The 14,282-nt window shown below is 43.6% G+C and overlaps 1 protein-coding gene and 1 pseudogene across 2 annotated transcripts in view; one reads left to right on the top strand and one right to left on the bottom strand.

The window, feature by feature from the left end:
- Positions 1–14,282, top strand: part of BTBD7 (BTB domain containing 7) — an 84,269-nt gene that overhangs the window by 36,495 nt on the left and 33,492 nt on the right. The gene's annotated exons all lie outside the window — the stretch shown is intronic.
- LOC308253767 (glyceraldehyde-3-phosphate dehydrogenase-like) lies at positions 4,805–5,854 on the bottom strand (annotated as a pseudogene). Its single transcript has one exon. The product of its transcript is annotated as a glyceraldehyde-3-phosphate dehydrogenase-like (transcript).

Raw genomic sequence — 14,282 nt, 5'->3', positions numbered from 1 at the left:
CCAACAGGTAGTGGTGTTTTGGAGCTCCACTATAGTTATGTTTAAGAATTATACAATGAAAAAGCCAGTTAGCCTTCTGTTGTTTTACAAAGACAAATACAGTAATCCTCCCTTATCTGCTGTTTCGGTGCCAGTCTGAGTAGTATAATGAAATCTTGTGCCATCCTGCTCTATCCTTTCCAGGACATGAGTCATTCCTTTTTCCAGCATCTCCACACTGTATATGCTCTTCACCCATTAGTCAGTAGCCACCTGAGTTATCAATTGACTGTCTCAGTGCACAGTGCTTATATTCAAGTAACCCTTATAGGAGCCCAGTGCTACATCACAATGCCTATGTTATTCACCTCACTTCATCTCATCACATAGGCATTGTATCATTTTACATCACTAAAAGGGTGAGTATAGTATAATAACTATTTTGAGAGAGACCATGCTCACATAACTTTTATTACAGTATATTGTTATAATTGTTCTATATTATGTTATTGTTGTTAATCTTTTACTGTGCCTAATTTATAAGTTAAATTTTATCACAGGGATGTATGTGCAAAAAAAACATAGTATACATAGTGTTGGTACTGTCTGTGGTTTCAGACATCTATTGGAGGCAAACCTGATGGATAAGGGGGGACTACTATAGTCAGCAAGCCTGCTTGTGCAACAGAGCTTCCAAACAATGGTTTACTGCCTCATTCTTAAATACAAAAACCCATCTAAGCCTCACTGGACATTTGAGAAAACCTTCTCAGTTGAGACAGATTAGAACAAAAAGAACAAAATACTAGAACTAAGGAACAGCAGTGAAAGAAGCAGGAAAAGTCTTCAATAGAATAAAAATGCCTTTATATAAAAGAACATTTTATTGACTTGAGACATAAATAGGATGCTATAAAAAGTAGGTGCTCTTAGAAATAAGGATATGTTCCATTAAGCCAGTGGTTCTCAACCTTTCTAATGCCGCGACCCTTTAATACAGTTCCTCATGTTGTAGTGACCCCCAACCATAAAATTATTTTCGTTGCTACTTCATAACTGTAATTTTGCTACTGTTAATGAATCGTAATGTAAATATCTGTGTTTTCTGATGGTTGGGCTCTTCAGCAGCAGTTCTCAACCTGTGGGTCGCGACCCACAGGTTGAGAACTGCTAGCAGGGTCGCCTAAGACCATCGGAAAACACAGATATTTACATTACGATTCATAACAGTAGCAAAATTACAGTTATGAAGTAGCAACGAAAATAATTTTATGGTTGGGGGGTCACTACAACATGAGGAACTTAATTAAAGGGTCACGGCATTAGAAAGGTTGAGAACCACTGCACTAAGCGATGAAATAAACCAAGAACAAAGAGGTATGGATCCCAAAAATGGGGTCCAACACAGGAAAAAAGAAAGGGAAATCTTAGTTACTAGCTATGCTGTGCAGTAGGTTTAGTGCAGTGGTTCCCAACCTTTCTTTGGCCACGCCCCACCTAAGCATCTCTAAAATCCGGATTGCCCCCCCCCCCCCCGTGAAATAATTTTTATTATTCACAAAGTGAACTATTCACGTGGAGGAAGCCTAAAAAGGCCATTAACTTGGTCTAAACAAGCTTCCAAAAAACATGGCACCCATGAAAGAGAAAAATAAAAACACAGTTGAAGTACTGAGGAAGAAATTGTTTAAAAAATAAAAATGTGAAGTGATATGAAAAAATAGCAAAGTTTCAAAATATATAACAGAAATGTAATGCATAAATATGTCACAATATGCCTGAGTCCTCAAGAACTAGGGAATTTATCATACCTATCAGGAATGTTAACTTATGAGATCATGCTTATAATTTTAGTTTACAAAGGGCTTTTACTTTCTCTCGTTTGGTCTTCCTGACAACCTATGAGTATGTAGGGCTCAGAGATTAATAACTAGCCTTTTCCCTAGTGTGTAAGTAATGAATTTGTGACTCATACCAGCTCTTCTGACTCCGAGCCCAGGAATTGAGGCAAAGTGAGAGAGAGGAACAGTATGAGAACCAGTTTCTAGGGATGAGGGTGGGAGGCCACTGTGGCCTAGTTGTAGTAACAAAACAGCAGGCTAGTGATTGAAGCATCAACTCAGGAATCTCATCCAGAAGCCTGACTTGTGCTAAACCACTTGGGGTGGGGCTAAGCACTTCCAGAAGGGAAATGCAAGTCCAGCTAGGAGATTTATAAACAGGGCAGCAGCCTGAGTAGGTCACCACGCAGACTTTGCTTCAGAGCACTTAGCCGGAGAACAGAGCGCTGTTTACTGAGTAGGCCATTCTTTCCTAAATAGGCCAGTGTTCCTGAATTGGTTATATGACTTTTTTGGCTGCCCAGCCTAAGGACCTTCTTCCTAGTTTTAATTTCTCACTGTATATAGGTCTTGATAGAAGGCAGAGCTCAACTCCCAATATAAAAACCTAAAAGATCACATACTTGCTTTCTCAGCCTTCTCTGGATTAAGCACATAACCTAGACTTTTTGAATCTGGAGCTGAAAGTAAGTAAATAGCCCTGAAAATGTGAGACTATACTATGGATTTATAATTTTTTAAGTAAAAATCTATTCTTTAGAAGAATTACAGGTTTTCTCATGAACCTGAACAACCCACGAGCCTGCCGTAAGAATTTGTTTTCTTGTCATACATACTGTTGACCTCAAAATAAAGTAGCCCAGAATTGGCACTACTATGTTCCCGTGCAGGCCATTTTACAGTAGAGTAGTATACTTTCAACTGCAGGTTTTATTTTTTCATCTTGATCAAAAGTATTTTTCAATCTTTAGAATAAGAAATTTATAACTTTATTTCCAAAATGGGCTCTAATGCCTTGCCCATATTTTTAGTCATAATGCATGTGATTGCATTCTGTTGAATTAAAAATCTAACAGAGAAAAACAAAGCAATGACCTAATTTTTTCCCTAGCAACTTGGTCAGGTTCCAAGTGTGTGCCTTGAAACAAATAGCAAAGACTAACTGTCCTCACTCACTAATCCATTCCATCTTCCCATCCTCTCCATTGTCCCCATGTTGACACACTTCCTTGTGTCTGAGTTTGTATAGCTGGCAATTCATTTTACTTCTGTCTGTAATTGTTTCCTCTTCAGCAAATTATTCTGACTATATATATATACTCCTTAGAGAGTAATGGAGCTAAATTAGAGACGATTAGCAACAGATCAGAGTAATATATGTAAGTTTCAGTTAGTTAAACATGGAACATAGATGAAGAATTAATCTGAGGTTCAGGAATGGTAGTTCAAATGACTCTTAAGTTATACATCTCGAGTAATGTAATTTAGCACTTAATTTTTTTTTTTACTTAAAATTATGACTAGAGTTGTAAAGTATAATATGTAATTGCATGTTTTACTTTAGATCTGAAATTATTTTTCATACAGACTCCAAACACTCCACCTCTGACCCTCTGCTCACACTTTTCTTTTGTGTTGGAGTATCTTTATCTTTGATCACTAAATGCCCAAATTCTACCCTAACCTTTAAAACCAAACTCACATACAACTTCCCTGGTGTTGTCTTAGGCATTCCAAATTAAAGTATTTTCTCCTTCCTGCAAACTTTTGAAACACTTTATTTTAGATTTTTACCTTTTCTAACTTGTTTTGGAATTACCTATATACCTGTCTCATTTCCTCTCAACTAATATATTATATACTCCCTAAAGACCAGATAAAATTTTTGGTTGTGTTTAAATCATCCTAAGCACCTAATAGAGTGCTTTGCTCTTTAATACCTTTGAAACCCAAGTAATTTTTCTTTTTTTAAAAAAGGGGGAATGTAATCATGTTTAACCCTAGAAGTTGCAATAAAATGAAAACACTGAACCTAAATCTAAGAGATAAATATGAAGTATTATTTATAAAAGTAAGTTTAGATGTGGCCTAAATGGTATATAACTCTACCATTAAACTTGATTTTAAATCAAATTTAAAATAAAATCATCTCACCATACCTGGTTTGGCTCAGTGGATAAGAGCATCAGCCTGTTGACTAAAGGGTCCTGGGTTCGATTCTGGTCAAGGGCACATGCCTAGGTTGCAGGCTTGATCCCTAATAGGGGGCGTGCAAGAGGCAGCCAATCAATGATTCTCTCTCATCATTGATGTTTCTATCTCTCTTTCCCTCTCCCTTCCTCTCTGAAATCAATAAAGATATATTTAAAAAATAATCATCTCATCAACTCTTTAATGGCCCACTGATATGAAATAGATTATATAATTAGAAACCTTTTCTCAACAATAAGCAAAAACTTTTCTCTGTGATACAGAAATTCTAAGGATGCCATAATGTAGGGAAATGATGAAATAGAGGAAGAATTGTTCTGTTTTCTTTTGTTTTGCTTTGTTTTTTCCCTAGCCTAAATTGTGTGTTTATTATAGTCAAGGTCTGAGAAATTGGATTTAATTTGAACATGACAGACATTAATATAATCAGATAAAAGATGAAACACTGTATAGTACTCAGGTCAGTATGGATATGAATACAAAACTGAACAACATAGTACTATTTATTTATTTAATTTATTTTAATACTAGAGGCCCAGTGCACGAATTCATGCACATTGAAAGGAAATTAATTAGAAGAAATATATATATATTTTTGGCTGGGTACTATGAACTTTATTGATGGTGCATGACTATGCCCCTCCCCTTCTTCAGGGCATCTGGGATGGAAACAGTGGTCAGGAGATTCTCAGTGTGTCAGGGGATCGATCTGGGGTAAGGACTCCACAGCAGCTGAAGGCCTCTCTTCCTCTTGCTGAGGCTGCAGGGGACTCTTACTCCTTGGAGGCCATGTGGACCATAAGGTCCACCACCCTGTTGCTGTAGCCAAATTCATTATAATACCAGGAAACAAGCTTGACAAAGTGGTTATTGAGGGCAATGCCAGCCCCAGCATCAAAGGTGGAGGAGTGGGTGTCACTGTTAAAGTCACAGGAGATAACCTGGTCCTCAGTATAGCCCAGTATGCCCTTGAGGGGGCCCTCTAATGCCTGCTTCAATACCTTCTAGATATCATCGTATTTGGCAGCTTTCTCCAGGCAGCAGGTCAGATCCACAACTGACACATTGGGGGTGGGGACACGGGAGGCCATGCCAGTAAGCTTCCCATTCAGCTCAGGGATGACTTTGCCATAGCCTTGGCAGCACCAGTAGAAGCAGGGATGATCTGGCAGCCCCTCGGCCATCATGCCACAGCTTCCCAGAGGTTCCATCCATAGTCTTCTGGGTGGCGGTGATAGCATGGACTGTGGTCATGAGTCCCTTTACAGTGCCAGAGTTGTCATGGATGACGTTGGCCAGGGGGGCCAAGCAGTTGGTGGCGCACGAGGCATTGCTGACAATCTTGAGTGAGTTGTCATACTTGTCATGGTTCACACCCATTACAAACATGGGGGCATCCGCAGAAGGGGCAGAGATGATGACCCTCTTAGCTCCACCCTTCAAGTGAGCCCCAGCCTTCTCCATGGTAGTGAAGACACCAGTGGATTCCACAACGTACTCAGTACCAGCATCACCCCATTTGATGTTGACAGGATCTCACTCCTGGAAGATGGAGATGGACTTTCCATTGATGACAAGATTCCCGTTCTCACCCTTGACCGTGCCTATGAACTTGCCACAAGTAGAATCATACTGGAACATGTAGACCATGTAGTTGAGGTCAATGAAGGGGTCATTGATGGCGACAATATTCACTTTGCCAGAGTTAAAAGCAGCCCTGGTGACCATGCGCCAAATGAGGCCAAATCCTTTCACTCCAACCTTCACCATTGTATCTCAGGGTTGTGGCTGCTGGCACTGTGCAGGAGGAGAGGCTCTCTGACAAACAGGAGGAGCAGGGAGCACCAGAAGAAAAATTTTAATATCGCTATTTGCCCTTTCTCTAAAATAGAAGCGTCAACCAAATTCACGATCAACAATAACAGATGGAAACACGTGTGTGAGTGGCGCCAGCGAGAGCTTTATATATATCTATAATTAATAATGAAAGTGTAATATGCTAATTAGACTGGATGTCCTTCCGGATGAAGCCGGGGCTGCGAGGGAAGCCCAGGTTCTGGGTGCCAGAGGAAAGCCTGTGCCGGCAGCTGGGGGAAGGAAGGCCTACTCTTGCATGAATTTCGTGCATCAGGCCTCTAGTAGAAGATAACCTTGCTTAATTAGACCTGCTTTCTGATTTAGCTAAACTTTCTCCAGCCCAGTGAAGCACCCAACTTCTCTTTCAGGTAATTGTCAGCAACACAGTAAATATCAACACAAAGTAGATTATTATTGTAGATCATGCAGGGAGAACAAAGGATAGAATATTTAACTGCAGCAGTGTTTGACTATATTCTGCACAGTGAGAAAACCTGAAGTCATTTTCAAAGTCCAACATTTTTTTCTTCCTTTTTAGTCGGGTCAAGTTTTCTGAGCTTTCTAAATCCCCATTTTCTGGCTAATGAAAAGAGAATTCCACTAAGTCTCCTATCTACCTACTCTAGGACTTCTCTGAGGATCAAATGAGATGAGGCGAGGGAAACCACTTCACAGACATTTGGTTAAAGTGTGAAATGTTTGCACCTGGCTAAAAGCAAGTCATATTCCTGGGCTGAAGAACCTACAAGGAGGCTAGTTGTCACTAGGGAGAGGAAGCTGGGCATTGCTACATGACGTCATTACCCGACTGTTTCCTGGCTGGGCTGGGCTATGGGCTGCATTTTGTGCCATAGGGTCTCGGCAGTGTCAGCTGCTATTTGGTGGGGTGTTACTCCGGGATGGTTGCAGTGCCTTTGTCCCACTTGGGAGAAGCCAAGCGTTGCTTTGTGGGCTCCAGGTCCGCAGTGCCTTTTCTCTGTAAATGGCCAGTGCATGTTACGGCAGGTCCTGCGTTGAGCGTCTGCCCCCTGGTGGTCAGTGCGTGTGATAGTGACCAGTCAGATGGTCAGACACTTAGCATATTAGTTTTTTATATATAGAGATATTTTTACTTATTTCAGAGAATAATGGAGAGGGGGAGAGAGATAGAAACATCAATGATGAAAGAGAATCATTGATCAGCTGCCTCTTGTACGCCCCCTACTGGGGATCGAGCCCACAACCTGAGCATGTGCCCCTGACCGGAATAGAACCCGGCCCCCTTCAGACTGCAGGCCGACGCTCTATTCACTGAGCCAAACTGGATAGGGCAGTACTACTTATTTAACGAGTACATTGAGCCCTGGCCAGTGTGGCGCAGTTGGTTAGAGCGTCATCCCATGTTTATCTCATACATCGATGTTTCTCTCCCTCTTTCCATCCCTCCTCCTCCCTATCTTTCTTCCCCTCTCTATCCTTCCCCTTCTCTAAAATTAGTAAAAACATCCTGGGGTGAGGATTTAGATAGATAGATAGATTATTAGATAGATAGGTAGGTAGAATATTAAAGTCTTGTCACCATGAAGATAGCTTATAATATCTCCAGTGGTGCTGCCCAGTGCAACATGCTCTGAAATAGAGAAAGGCTTATAAACTTATGGTATCACACTTCATCTTGAATTATTGAGGTGTCTGTTTTTTGCTACACTTTACATGTACCACCGTTTATACTAGTACTAGAGGCCCGGTGCACGAAATTCATGCACAGGGGTGTGTTCCTCAGCCCAGCCTGCATCCTCTCCAATGCGGGACCCCTTTAGGGATGTCCACCTGCCCGTTTAGGCCCGATCCCGGGATCAGGCCTAAACAGGCAGTCGGACATACCTCTCACAATCCAGGACTGCTGGCTCCCAACTGCTCACCTGCCTGCCTTCCTGATTGCCCCTAACCGCTTCTGCCTGCCAGCCTGATCACCCCCTAACCACTCCCCTGCCAGCCTGTTTGCCCCTAACTGCCCTCCCCTGTAGGCCTGGTCACCCCTAACTGCCCTCCCCTGCAGGCCTGGTCACCACTAACTGCCCTCCCCTGCAGACCTGGCCCCCCCCCAACTGCTCTCCCCTGCAGGCCTGGGTCCCCCCCAACTGCCCTTCCCTGCAGGCCTAGTCGCCCCCAACTTCCCTCCTCTGCTGGCCTGGTCACCTCTAACTTCCCTCCCCTGCAGGCTTGATCGCCCCCAACTGCCCTCCCTTGCAGGCCTGGTCCCTGCCAACTGCCCTCCCCTCCTGGCCATCTTGTGGCGGCCATCTTGTGTCCACATGGGAGCAGCCATCTTGTGTGTTGGAATGATGGTCAATTTGCATATTACTCTTTTATTAGATAGGATAGAGGCCTGGTGCACGGGTGGGGGCCAGCTGGTTTGCCCTAAAGGGTGTCCTGGATCAGGGTGGGGGTTCCTTTGGGGCGTGGAGTGGCCTGGGCGAGGGGCCTGTGGTGTTTGCCGCTGGCCACACCCCCGGCGACCCAAGCAGAGGCCCTGGTATCTGGGGTTTATTTATCTTCTATAATTGAAACTTTGTAGCCTGGAGCGGAGCCAAGCCTCCTGCTTGCTCTGTGGCCATAGCCATTTTTGTTGGGATTTATTTATCTTCTATAATTGAAACTTTGTAGCCTTGAGCAGAGGCCTGGGCCGGCCAGGGTTTGTAGAAAGCTTGGCTTCCTCCATTGCTGGGGAAACCCAAGCCTCCTGCTCGCTCTGTGGCCGCAGCCATCTTGGTTGGGTTGATTTGCATACTGGCTCCTGATTGGCTTGTGGGCGTGGCTTGTGGGTGTAGCAGAGTGATGGTTAATTTGCATATTATTCTTTTATTAGATAGGATATGACTTTCACAATAAAACCGAATAGTTAGTTGTATGGACTGATCAAAACTTTTGATGTCAGTAGTCCTAAAATAAGACACACAGTTCTTTTAAGATCTTAAAAGCTGTTTATTTATTTATTTTTGTTATATCAGCCTTTTTGTTTTCCTATTTCTAGTATTGTTCATTTGTTTCCTTTTTTTTTTCATTTTAAATTTTATTGGGGTGACATTAGTCTACATAAACATAAAGGTTACATGTGTGGATTACTAATTTACAAAATCTGTATATAGGACCATGTGCCCACCACCCAAAGTCAAATCTTCTCCTGTCACCTCAGGATGTCTTTCTCCTCTCACCCCCTCCCTCTGGTAATCACCACACTGCTGTTTGTGTACATAAGTTTCAGTTTTATATTCCACATATGAGTTAAATCATATAGTTCTTAGCTTTCTCTCTTTGACTTATTTCACTTCGCATAATGTTCTCAATGTCCATCCATGTTGTTGTAAATAACGCTATTTCATTGTTTCATATGGCCATGTAGTACTCCATTGTGTATATATATATATATATATACCACATCTTTATTCAGTCCTCTATCATAGGGTACCTTGGCTGTTTCCAACTCTTGGCCACCATGAATAATGCTGCAGTGAACATAGGGGTGCATATATCTTTGTGTATAAATGATTTCGAGTTTTTTGGGTATATACCCAGAAGTGGGATTGTTGGGTCGTATGGTAGCTATATTTTTATTTATTTTTATTTTTTTAATATATTTTACTGATTTTCTACAGAGAGGAAGGGAGAGGGATAGAGAGTTAGAAACATCGATGAGAGAGAAACATCGATTTAGCTGCCTCCTGCACACTCCCTACTGGGGATGTGCCCACAACCAAGGTACATGCCCTTGACCTGAATCGAACCTGGGACCCTTCAGTCCACAGGCCGACGCTCTATCCACTGAGCCAAACCGGTTAGGGTGGTAGCTCTGTTTTTAATTGTTGGAGGAATTGCCAGACTGCTTTCCGTAGTGGTTGTACCAGTCTACATTCCCACCAGCAGTGAATGAGGGTTCCCTATTTTCCACAACCTCTCTAACACTTATTGATACTTGTCTTGTTGATAATGGCCACTCGAACTGGTGTAAGGTGGTATCTCATTGTAGTTTTAGTTTGCATTTCCCTGATTGTCAGTGAGGTTGAACATTCTATCTAATAAAAGAGTAATATGCAAATTAACCATCACTTTGTTACACCCACAACCACGCCCACAAGCCAATCAGGAGTGAATATGCAAATAAACCCAACCAAGATGGCTGCAGCCACAGAGAGCAGGAGGGAGGCTTGGGTTTCCCTGGCAATGGAGGAAGCCAAGCTTTCTGCCTGCCCTTGCCGGCCTAGGCCTCCACTCAAGGCTACAAAGTTTCTATGATAGAAGATACATAAATCCAAAGAGAAATGGCGGCAGCCACGGAGCTGGAAAGAGCAGGAGGATAGGGTTGCCCGCGTCGATGGAGGAAGCCAAGCTTCTGCAGCCCTGGCCTCCGCTTAAGGCTACAAAGTTTCAATTATAGAAGATACATAAATTCCAACAGAAATGGCTGCCACCACAGAGCAAGCAGGAGGCTACAAAGTTTCAATTGTAGAAGATAAATAAACCCCAGATACCAGGGCCTCTGCTTGGGTTGCCAGGGGGCGTGGCCGGCCTGCAAACCACCACAGGCCCCTCACCCAGGCCGCCCCACGCCCCAAGGGAACCCCCACCCTGATCCAGGACACCCTTCAGGACAAACCATGTGGCCTCCACCTGTGCACCAGGCCTCTATCCTATCTAATAAAAGAGTAATATGAGGATTGACCATCACTCCAACACACAAGATGGCTGCCCCCATGTGGTCAAAGATCCTGCCCCCATTTGGACACAAGATGGCCACCACAAGATGGCCAGCAGGGGAGGGCAATTGGGAGGGACCAGGCCTCCAAGGGAGGGCAGTTGTGGGCGATTAGGCCAGCAGGGGAGGGCAGTTAGGGGTGACCAAGCCGGCAGAGGAGGGAAGTTGGGGCGACCAGGCCTGCAGGGAAGGGCAGTTAGGGGTGACCCGGCTGGCAGAGGAGGGAAGTTGGGGGCGACCAGGCCTGCAGGGAAAGGCAGTTGGGAGGGACCCAGGCCTGCAGGGGAGAGCAGTTGGGGGGGACCAGGGCTGCAGGGGAGGGCAGTTAGGGGTGACCAGGCCTGCAGGGGAGCAGTTAGGGGCAAACAGGCTGGCAGGGGATCAGTTAGGCATCGATCAGGCTGGCAGGGGAGTGGTTAGGGGGTGATCAGGCTGGCAGGCAGAAGCGGTTAGGGGCAATCAGGAACGCAGGCAGGCGAGCATTTGGGAGCCAGCAGTCCTGGATTGTGAGAGGGATGTCCGACTGGTGGGATCGGGCTTAAATGGGCAGTCGGACATCCCTCGAGGGATCCCAGATTGGAGAGGGTACAGGCTGGGCTGAGGGACACCTTCCCCCTCCCCCGTGCACGAATTTTGTGCACCGGGCCTCTAGTCTTTTCATATATCTATTGGCTGTTTGTATGTCTTCTTGGGAGAGGTGTATTTTCAGGTCCTCTGCCCACTTTTTGATTGGATTGTTTACTTGTTTGGTGTTGAGTTTTATAAGCTCTTTATATATTTTGGAAATTAAACCTTTTTTGGAGCTACTGTTTGCAAATATCATCTCCCATCTGGTTGGCTGTGTTTTGTTTTGTTGTCCGTTTCTTTTGCTGTGCATAAGCTCTTCAATTTGATGTAATCCCATTCATTTATTTTTGCCTTTACCTCCCTTGCCTTTGGGGTCAAGTCCATAAAATGTTCTCTACCACCCAGGTCCATAAGTTTGGCACCTATATTTTTTCTATGTGACCTATAGTTTTGGGTCTTATGTCTAAGTCTTTGATCCATTTTAAATTAATTTTTGTACATGGGGACAAACTGCAGTCCAATTTCATTCATTTCCATGTGGCTTTCCAGTTTTCCCAGTCTCTTATTGAAGAGACTATCTTTTTAAAAAAATATATATTTTAATGATTTTTACAGAGAGGGAGAGGGATAGTTAGAAACATCAGTGAGATGAGAGAGAAACATCGATCTGTTGCCTCCTGCATACCTCCCACCAGGGATGTGCCCGCAACCAAGGTACATGCCCTTGACTGGACCGGGACCCTTCAGTCCACAGGCCGACACTCTATCCATTGAGCCAAACCATTTAGGACTGAAGAGACGATATCTTTACTCCAATGGGCATTTCTGGCTCCTTGTCGAAAATTATCTGTCCATATATGTGTGGTTTTATATCGTAGCTCTGTAGTATATTTTGAAGTCAGGTAGCATGATACCTCGAGCCTTGTTCTTTTTTTTCAGTACTGCTTTGGCTATTCTGGGTCTTTTGTGGTTCCATACAAATCTGGGAGTTCACTTTCAGGGAGTTCAGGCATCCTGTAGATCACAGTTAGATCCCCTGAGTTATACTATAGTGGATGCTTATTTATGATGCCTGTGCCGGAGAACTGACATCCCCATGAATGCTTTTCCTTTTCATTATGCTGTTCTCACCTTCCAGAACACGTAAGCATAAATATTAAAAGTGCTGTGTTAGGGAACATTAATTTATAAAGTAAACATTCAAGAAATGTAAGAATCTTAAGGGTTCTTAAACGTAGTCTTTTTGTTTGTTGGTTTCCTTTCATGGCTTAAGAGAAAACGTCAGTCTTCATCACTGGTTGTCTGTGTACATCGGCCTCCTTCCTTATTTACTAAAAGTTATTCTCCAGGAGTTTCCAGCTTCTTTCCCATCTTCGTCTGCTTTCCCCTTTCACTCATTTTGGCAAGAGCTGTAAGAATAAGGGTACAATCAGTCAGTGTACATTTTCACACACAAGCCGTATGAATCTTGCTGATTACCACTTTCCCATCAGAAGGGAGTAATGTTCTCAAATTAGAGAAACTTCTCATTTTCTTTCCAGTATTTGCTGGATTTTGTGGTCAGTGATTGATTTTATATTGAGCCCTGAGAGAAGAAACACAGCAACTTCCATAGTCTGATGTTTTTTTTTGTTTTTGTTTTTTTATTATTTGACTTTCTGAACAGATAGTAAAAAGGCACAAAAAAGTATTCAGTGAAGAGTCTCCAGTCCTCCCAACTTTTTGTCCCCAAACCACTCAGATCCTCTTCACAGAGGTAACCAGTGTTACCAGTTTCTTTTATATTCATCCATCCGGAGAATGTGTCAGATCATAACTTTTAAAATATATTGAAAGATATTTGGAATAGATCTGTAATATTAGTAGTGCCTTCTGGCATTTAGCTATTGCAAGGAAATCTTTTAAGACTATTAAAACTTAAAAGATACATTTCCATGTAGATAACTATGTTACACTTTGACTTTACCTCTATATGATACCTCTCTACCCAACAGACTTAACCAAATTGTGAACATTAGCCAAAAGGGTATGAGAAATAAAACCTAGGAAAACTCAGTCTATTTTTTTTTAATGAGAATAGATTTAATATAGATTTCTTTTTTTCCAGCTTTATTGAGATAAAATTAATATAATATATAAGTTTACAGTGTACAGTGTAATGATTTGATACACGTATGGATTGTAAAATCCTATATAATAAGGAGCTAATATGCTAATGGTTGTGACACCCTCACACTGTAACGACTGTTCAGCAGGAGGCTGCGTGCATGGCGGGGCAAATCCACCGTGTTGCTCCGGAGATGGGGCAGAAGTGGGGATGCGCCTGGAGGAGGCAGGACCATCCCGTGGCGGGGAGGGTGGGGTGAGAGCCCGTAGCGCCCCCCTCACCAGTCCTTTGCCACTCACCTCTTGCACTCACGTGCCCGCTGCCCACCTGCCAGGGGAAGGAGTGCAGCGCACACACCGCCAGGAAGTGGCGCTTGAAACTCCGCAACAGGCGGGAGGCTTCCATGCTCTCCTCTGGTGCCATGATGGGGCGGAGCCGCCACGTTGTTCCAGAGACGGGGTGGAAACGGAGGCGCCCAGAGAAGGCGAGACCAGCCCGAGGCGACTTGCGGGACCGAGGGCAGAGCTTGAAGTGGCCGGAGGGGTCGGGGGCGGGGCCAGGTGCGCTCGAGCTTTGGGTGGAGGTTAGGGTGTCAAGGCCGGGCAACAGGCGGGTGGGCGAGGCATGTGCGGGTGGGCGGGGCCATGCGATTTCATGCGCTGGGTCTCTAGTGTTTGCCATAATAAGGTTAGTTAACACATCCTTTAACTCACATAATTAACATTTTGTTGTTATGGTGAGAACATTAAAGCTGAATCTCAGATATACAATACAGTATTGTTAATTATAGTCACCATGCTATACATTAAATCCCTGGACTTTATTCAACTTGTAACTGAAAGTTTGTACCCTTTGAACAATGTTTGCCATTTCCCCTACTCCTCAGCTCCAGTGACCCATCATTCTGCTCTGTTTCTATGAGTTTGATGTTTTTAGATACCACATGTAAATGAGATCATGCAGTATTTGTCTTTCTCTATCTGACTTA

This window comes from Plecotus auritus (assembly GCF_963455305.1).
Source record: "Plecotus auritus genome assembly, chromosome: 1".
Taxonomy (NCBI): Eukaryota; Metazoa; Chordata; class Mammalia; order Chiroptera; family Vespertilionidae; genus Plecotus; species Plecotus auritus.
The sequence above is the reverse complement of the archived record's forward strand: the minus strand, read 5'-3'. Positions and strand labels throughout refer to the sequence as shown.